Source organism: Petaurus breviceps, unplaced genomic scaffold (assembly GCF_028583685.1).
Source record: "Petaurus breviceps papuanus isolate PSGF00001 unplaced genomic scaffold, PetGlider_PUasm1.0 90491, whole genome shotgun sequence".
Taxonomy (NCBI): domain Eukaryota; kingdom Metazoa; phylum Chordata; class Mammalia; order Diprotodontia; family Petauridae; genus Petaurus; species Petaurus breviceps.
In genome coordinates, this window is record NW_027187263.1 from 1,149,601 (window position 1) to 1,157,095 (window position 7,495).

Below are 7,495 nucleotides of genomic sequence, written 5' to 3' on the forward strand. Positions count from 1 at the left end.
GGGAAAGAGTAGCTCATAGAGAGAGGAAGTTCTGGAAAGAAAGAACCCATTTGGCATGGACCAGACTATACTCAGTGGAGATAAAGTATAAAATAGCTAAAGAGCATTTCTGTTGCAAATATCCCAACTAGATTTGCATACTAACCTCTCAAATGATTGTAATTATTCTGGAACTCTTTATTTCTTAGCATTCCCCTTTCTATGTGTGGGAACAAAGTGGCCTGTTCATTTTTGCCTTCTGAGTACCTTTTTACTTCCTATTCCTACCTCTGCTGGGGACGACCTCTTAGAGAAAAAAATAAAATTCTTCCTCAGGGTTTATTTGAAGCACCGGGGGCTAAGTCCTTCTATTTAACACTTAAGAGTCCTGAAATCAGCATAAACCATGAGGGTAGATAAAGGAGAGAAATGGATTGGAAGCTCATGGAATCAGCTTAGTAGTATCTGGCTAGCTTCTGTGTCAGATTTAAGTGAATCTTTGATATCATTGATTTAGTAGTTCCCTTGAGTGATTGAGATCACAAGCCATTCATGGATACCTACATTATATATGACTCTTGTTCCCATCCTCCAAAAAGTTTGCCATGTATGTTCATCCAACATTTTTCAGACATCATAAGTTTATAAATAGAGAGCTCTGGCTTTACATTTGTTTTTCCTCACCCTCATCAGGGGATCAGTCCATCTTCTCTTCCTATTATATAATTCCTTAATACTATTTTTTACTCCTGTTCTTCAGAGTTACTCCTTGATTCTACATTGCAATTCATTCGGAATCAGCATGTAACTTTCTGTTGCCCACCGTGATATTAATTTTTAATTTTTCAAAGCATGTTATATTTAGTGCTCTCTGCCATATAGCAATACTGGTAGAATGCTGATATAAGAAAGGTAGGACTTCGCTTTCATAGGAATCTTGAGAAGAATAATTGAGCTTCTCAATTTCCTGTAGGCAATCCAGCTACTTTTCTTCCTTCTTTTCAACTCTGAGCTTAACTCATTATCCACTTTATTGTCAGTCCTAGATATACTTACCACTGGACAAGTTTGATAGTGTTTCTAGTCATATATATGCAGTAATGTGAGCAATAGACATCCTTTATGCACTCAGTTCTTCTTATGTGGATAGACAAGCCAAGTTTCTTTAGAGATCAATCTAGGAGGCTCTGCAATCTTCTGGGACTTGATAAAACAAACCATAGTCACCCACAAAAAGGAGCATCTGCACGATGTCATAATTTTCAACTTGGACATAGCTCTAGAGCTCCTGCCTTAAAAGAAAGAATGCCTGTGACAAATTCTTATCTCCTTGATATGTCTTACTGGATGTTTACAATTAGTGGGTGCTTGAGCAATGTTATTTCTGTTTTTAAATCTGCCAAGGAATTTTCAGTAATTTTCATGTATCTAGGGGAGACACCTTTTTGGGGAAATAAAAGCCCATAAGGTGACATTTTGGCATTCCAAATAAAGGCTTTACCATAATCAACAAACAGTAAGTACAATGGAACTTTATCATTCTACAGCATTTAGTTAATTGTGAAATAGTAAAGATGTGATCCATTATTAAATACAATTTGTGAAAATATTCTTAGTCCTTATCAATGCCTCTGTAGACCACTCCACCAGCCTGCTTTGTGAGGGGCTGTTGAATAAGGATCCCAAAGTCTGTGAAGACTACATAAATTGTATAAACACACACTTTTATATAAATTGTACATACACACATAAATTATATATATATACATACACACACACACACACACACACACACACACATATATATATATATATATATATATATATATATATATATATATATATAATGTATATCCCAGTAATCTATCATCTCTAAGCATTAGTGTGGTATTCCCCTAAGGGTCCTAAAGCTGCTCATGAACAAATTGTTGGACCGCTATGCTACCTAAACAAATAATACCACAAACCATGTGACAGCACTGATTAGACCAGAGAAGGAAATAAAAAGCTCTTCTCCAGCTGTTTTCTGTCTGGTTTTGTTGCTGTTCTACCACTTCTACCTTCCCTATAAGTCCATTTGGGACTGTGATGCTATGGTGATTCCACCATCCTTTATGTAAAAAAAACGTTGGGTATAAGAATTTTTACAAATCTTTTCCATTTTTCTATCTTGTTATTGTTTCACTCTTTCCATTTTCATTCCTAAATGGCTTGACTTGCTTAGTTTTCTTTAAACTAGTTCTAACCACTACGGCTTCTATTTTATTCTCTCTGCTTTATGAGGCAGCATTTTCCTAATCTTGCACCATGCTTCTTTTGTAATATTTCACAAACAAGTTTTCATTCCAACCCAGCATTGCCCTTATCAGCGTCTCTTTCCAGTTGGCAAGTCAGATGTTTGCTGAACAAGGAACTTTATGGACTCTTTTAGTTTCCTTATTGTAGCAATTAATTTTCACTGGTTAAATTTTTGTGTAGAATTATTGTGAACTATCAATGTCATGTCTGTCACTCATTTTCTATGTTTGATTGTTAATTGCTTACTTAGAAAGTTCAAAATTGAATCTACAAAGAACTGCCCTGTTTCCTAGCCAGAGTGTCGCAGTAATATGAGCTCTTAAAGGACATATTTAAGGACAATAACAAGTACCTTTGATGAACATAAGTCTCCTTTTAGCCCATTTGATGTCAATACTCAACAAACTGTTGAGTAGTTTTTTCTATACTTGTATTGGTATTGTATAATTTTATCATATAATTTACAGCATGTAAAATTTTGACATATGCATGACAGATGACATATCTGAAGAGAGTCTTCAAGTATACAGGCTACTCTATCTAAGTAGATGTTTTCTTAAAAAAAACACACAATGGAATTTCTTATTCTGTAAATGGTCAATTATGCAACTAGAAAGATGAAGTCCACTGCTGAAAATCATTGCCAAAGTCTGCTTCCTCCTTACACAGGAAAAAAACATCTGAAGTGTAGAATCAGTTAAAGACCCAAGGATCATAGATGAAAAGCAGGAAGAGACTGACCTCAGAGGTCCCACTATTTCATTTTACAGATAAAGAAACTGAGATCTAAGAGAAGTTATATCACTTGCCTAAAGTTACAAAGGTAAAAAGTGTCATAGCTGAGATTTAAACTCATTTCCTCTGACTCCAAGTATACTACTCTTCTCTCTATAATGCCCTATTTTTTTTTAAGAAAAGGAAGAAGGAATGTGTGGGTGAATGGGATGCAAGGAGAGCTTATGATAATAGGCTCACAACTTAAGTTGCTTGTGAATAGGGGAATATTACAATTATAATGCTCTTCTTTTTCAAATGCCTTTTCTGCACAGGAACTCAGAGCTAGCTAAGGCCTAATGGGCCCTTCTTCCTGTTAGGCAACACTTTCCCTATAACAAACAGGAAGACATTTCCTACTATTTCAACACATGTATATATATATATATATATATATATATATATATATATATACATATATATATATATATATATATTCTCACTTCTGCCCCCAAATAAAGACTTTCATCCCGAGTTGGCATTCTTGTTCTGATGATTACAATAGCAAGGTGGAGAGAAGGGACTGGATCTGTTGTACAAACTAACAACCTAATGAAGATCTAAATTTGCTCGTTATCCCTTGAAACAGCAGTTAGGAGGTACAGAGGGGAAGGGATATTGCTGTTCTTTTGCTCACTCGGCAAGGAGAAGGAAGCAATTTAAATAAAATATCTGACAAATAAACTGTTGGGAATTTGTCAGAAGTGTGTTCGCTGTCTCTGCTGGAAGTCTGTAAGGAGGCTCGAGCGCTTGTAATGATGAGGGGGCCTTTGCACTCCACTCTGCTGCATTCAGGGTGTCGAAGGCTCTCTTCTTGTTTGCCTTTCAGTCTCAACCCCATGTCCTGTAATGTTGGAGGGTGTCTGTGTCCTCTGCAGACCAGTCTGCCCTTTCAGAACCTCTTGTAGAATGCTGTCTCCGGAGGTGACATTCTACCAGCCCTTCCTATCTTGACCCAGTTATTTTGAGTCTATAGGCTGAAAGCACAAACCAACATATGTAATTTATGCCTGATCCAATTATGCCCTTTTACATGTGTCTGCTGTCACTATCCACCCCATGGTACTGGAAATTAGGACCCTGATGTCAGAAGGCCATCTTTTAAGAGAAAAACAAATTGGTTTCTATTGGCAAAATATCATTTCCCCAAAGCTTCCTATAATTCTGTTTTAACTATAGTAACCAAAATTTACACATATAAAAAAGAAATGCATGCTACTACATATATGTAAATTTTTAAGGGTTTTTTTTGTTGTTATTCAGTCATTTTAGTGGTGTCCGATTGTTCACGACCCAATTTGCATTTTTCTTGGCAAAAATACTGAAGTGGTTTGCCATTTCCTTTTATTTTATTTTACAGATGAAGAAGCTGAGGGAAGTAGATTAAGTGACTTGTCCAGGGTCACACAGCTAGTAAGTATCAGAGATCATATTTGGACTCAGAAAGATGTGTCTTCCTAACTCCAGGCCCATTGCTGTATCCACTGTACCACGTAGCTACCCCTTTTTGTTTAAAAAATTTGGGGAAAATCATACTTTTAGACATTAGATTAATTTTAAAAGTCTATTGTGTGGATGTTTTTGAGTATAAATGTTGAAATATGAATGTAAAAAAAAGAAAAGAAATATAGGAACAGTGAAACAGTTCATCCTTTAATCAGTCTCCATCCAACCCTTGTCAGTCTGAATAGAGATAAGCATTTAAGCCATTGCCTGCAGGACAACAAACATGGGTTTTTTGAGATGGAGAGGGAAGCAGCCTTCAAAAGTTCAAAGTTCCTTCCCAGATAACAGTCATTCTGCTTCCCTGAGACTTCAAGCTGAGGACTTTTCATGAAACCACTTTGTCTTCTTAAGTAACCAAACTGTGTTATAGATTGCTTTTCAGATGGAAATTGAAACCAGGGATCGCCTGGGAAAGAGAAAAGACTGTCAGTGTGGATAGTGGACTCCACAGTGATAGATTCTACAGGCTCAACTCAGCTTGTTTTTTATAATAACTGGAAATTCATGACAGCCAAACAGGGACTTTTCATCCATTTTATCTGAAATACCCCCAAATCAATCTGTTGCTGTACTTTTGCAGTGTCTGTCAACGCCTTAGTGGGGCTTTGGCATCATTTGAGAGCTAAGAGTATACTTATGTGTCTTTTCATACTTGTTGGGTTTATTTCTGTGAGTTTCAATCATCTGTAAGACTAGGTCCCCTCTTCCACTCCTCCCAATCATCCCCACAAATGTCAGAATTCATTCTTCTAATTGGTTGTACTTAAGAATCCTTCATACGACTCTTTAAGATATCATCCATATCTCTTCACCCTTTCATAGCCGAATTCCTAGAAAAAGTTGTCCATTCATTGCCCCTACCTTTTTTACCTTCCACTCTCTTCTTAGAGCTTTAAAAACTGGCTTCCATCTGTTCTACTGAAGTGACCCTCTCCATAGTCATTCTCTTCATTGATAATTCCAATGGCCTTCTCTCATTCCTTATCACTATTGACCATGCTACATAATTTGATCTCTACTTTCTGTCTAAATATTCTATCCTCCATGGCTTTTCATGAGGTTCTCCTCTTCATAGTCTGATTAATTTTTCCTAGTCATCTTTGTAGGATTATTCCCCATTCCCTGCCCCGATGAGTGTGCTTATCCCAGGACTTTGTCCCAGGAGCCCTCCTCATCCTCTTTCTCTCTCTACAATTCCTTTCACTTAGTGATCTCAATAGCATGTTCAATCTTTATGCAGATGATTACAAAATCTAAACATCAAAACCTCTTCTATTTCTTGAACTCTAGTCCCATATATTTGGAATTGTCTGCTAGATGTGGTCAACTGGATATCATCACCATGTCAAACCTGGTGTGTCCAAAAACAAAATGCACTCTTTTCTGAACATCTCTATTTTTATCCATTCTTACAGTTACACACTCATGGGGGCAGGGAATGGGGAATAATCCTACAAAGATGACTAGGAAAAATTAATCAGACTGTGAAGAGGAGAACCTCATGAAAAGCCATGGAGGATAGAATATTTAGACAGAAAGTAGAGATCAAATTATGTAGCATGGTCAATAGTGATAAGGAATGAGAAAAGGCCATTGGACTTATTACCCAGGTTTGCAACTCAGGAATTATTCTTTATTCTTTGCTCTCACTTATTCCATTTTCCAATCTGTTGCCAAATCACCAAGCCTCCCTCTATCATATCTTGCATCCTTTCCCCATTCATATAATAACCATCCTAGTTCAAACCCTCACAGCTTTCTCTCTGTACTCTTATAATGGTCTCTTAATTTGCTGCCTGGAAAATAGCCTCTCCCATCTCCAATCCAGCCAGCCACACAGCTGCCAAATTTATATTCCTAAAGCTCAGGCCTGACACTGTCACCCCCTAGCTTAAGAACCTTCAGGGGCTCACTATTGAATCTAGGAAAAAAATGAAGACTTCTCTACTTGTCATTTAAGCCCTTCCAAAACTTGATCCAACTTATTTTTTCCAACTGATTATATATTACTTACTGTTTCAGCCAAATTAGTCTACCTGAAATATGTACATGACATACATGTCTAGTTTGGTGCCTTTTCACATTTTCTCCCATTCCTAGAATACAGAGCTTCCTCATTGTCATTTCTTAGACTGCCCTCCCCCCCACCACACACACACTTCCTATTCCTTTAAGACATGCTCCTATCTGTAACCTTTCCTGATCCCCCCCCCGACCCAGTACAAATTGCTAATATTCTCTTGGCTACCCAAATAAGTTTGTATCTATTTGGCATTTACTTACCTATGCATGTCTTTTCCCATGGTGGAATGTAAGCCCCCTGAGTTAAGTCAGTCAGTCAGTCCACAGGTATCACTCTGTGCCAAGTATTGTGCTGTAATGCTGGGGATACAACGAAAGGCACACAGCATTGGCGCCAGGCAGGTAATTGGAAAATGCTCACTGAGTTGAACTGTATGGTTTGAAAGTGCGTGTGCCTTTGGGATGGCCCTGGGGACTGCTGGGAAATTCTCTTTGTTATGGATTTAATGCCTATTTCCATAGTAACAGCTGCTTCAATAAGGGTGTCAACTTACTAGGAAACAAAACTGAAGAGAAAAAATGTCTTTGCCTTCTACTCTAGTTGACATTTCCAAATGTGAGGAAGTTTCTTTGGCAATAGGTTTTTTTAAAAAAATCTCACATTAGAAAAAGATTTTGTGTTTGTAAATCAGATCTGCATCTCTTTTCTAAAGACCTTCACATTCATGAACCACAAAGTTCCTATCACTAATTGAAGTTTAGAAATTTGTCTGAAAAAGAACTTTTTATTTCCTCCTCTGGCCCAATTGGTACCATAAGATGATTTGTGGTATTGTTTTTTTTTAGGTAGTACAGCAGATCCAACAGTTAGTTCATGAAGGACTCAGGATTGGAAAATTTAAGAACCCTTAGGGAA

At 37.3% G+C, this 7,495-nt stretch overlaps 1 long non-coding RNA gene across 1 annotated transcript; it reads right to left on the bottom strand.

Annotated features, from left to right (window-relative positions):
• Positions 1–4,691: 4,691 nt before the first annotated feature.
• LOC138141785 (uncharacterized) lies at positions 4,692–7,023 on the bottom strand. Its single transcript, XR_011163259.1, has 2 exons — positions 6,841–7,023; positions 4,692–4,963 (listed from the first exon to the last, which is right to left on the bottom strand). It is a non-coding gene; the product is annotated as an uncharacterized lncRNA (long non-coding RNA).
• Between the last annotated feature and the right edge of the window lie 472 nt (positions 7,024–7,495).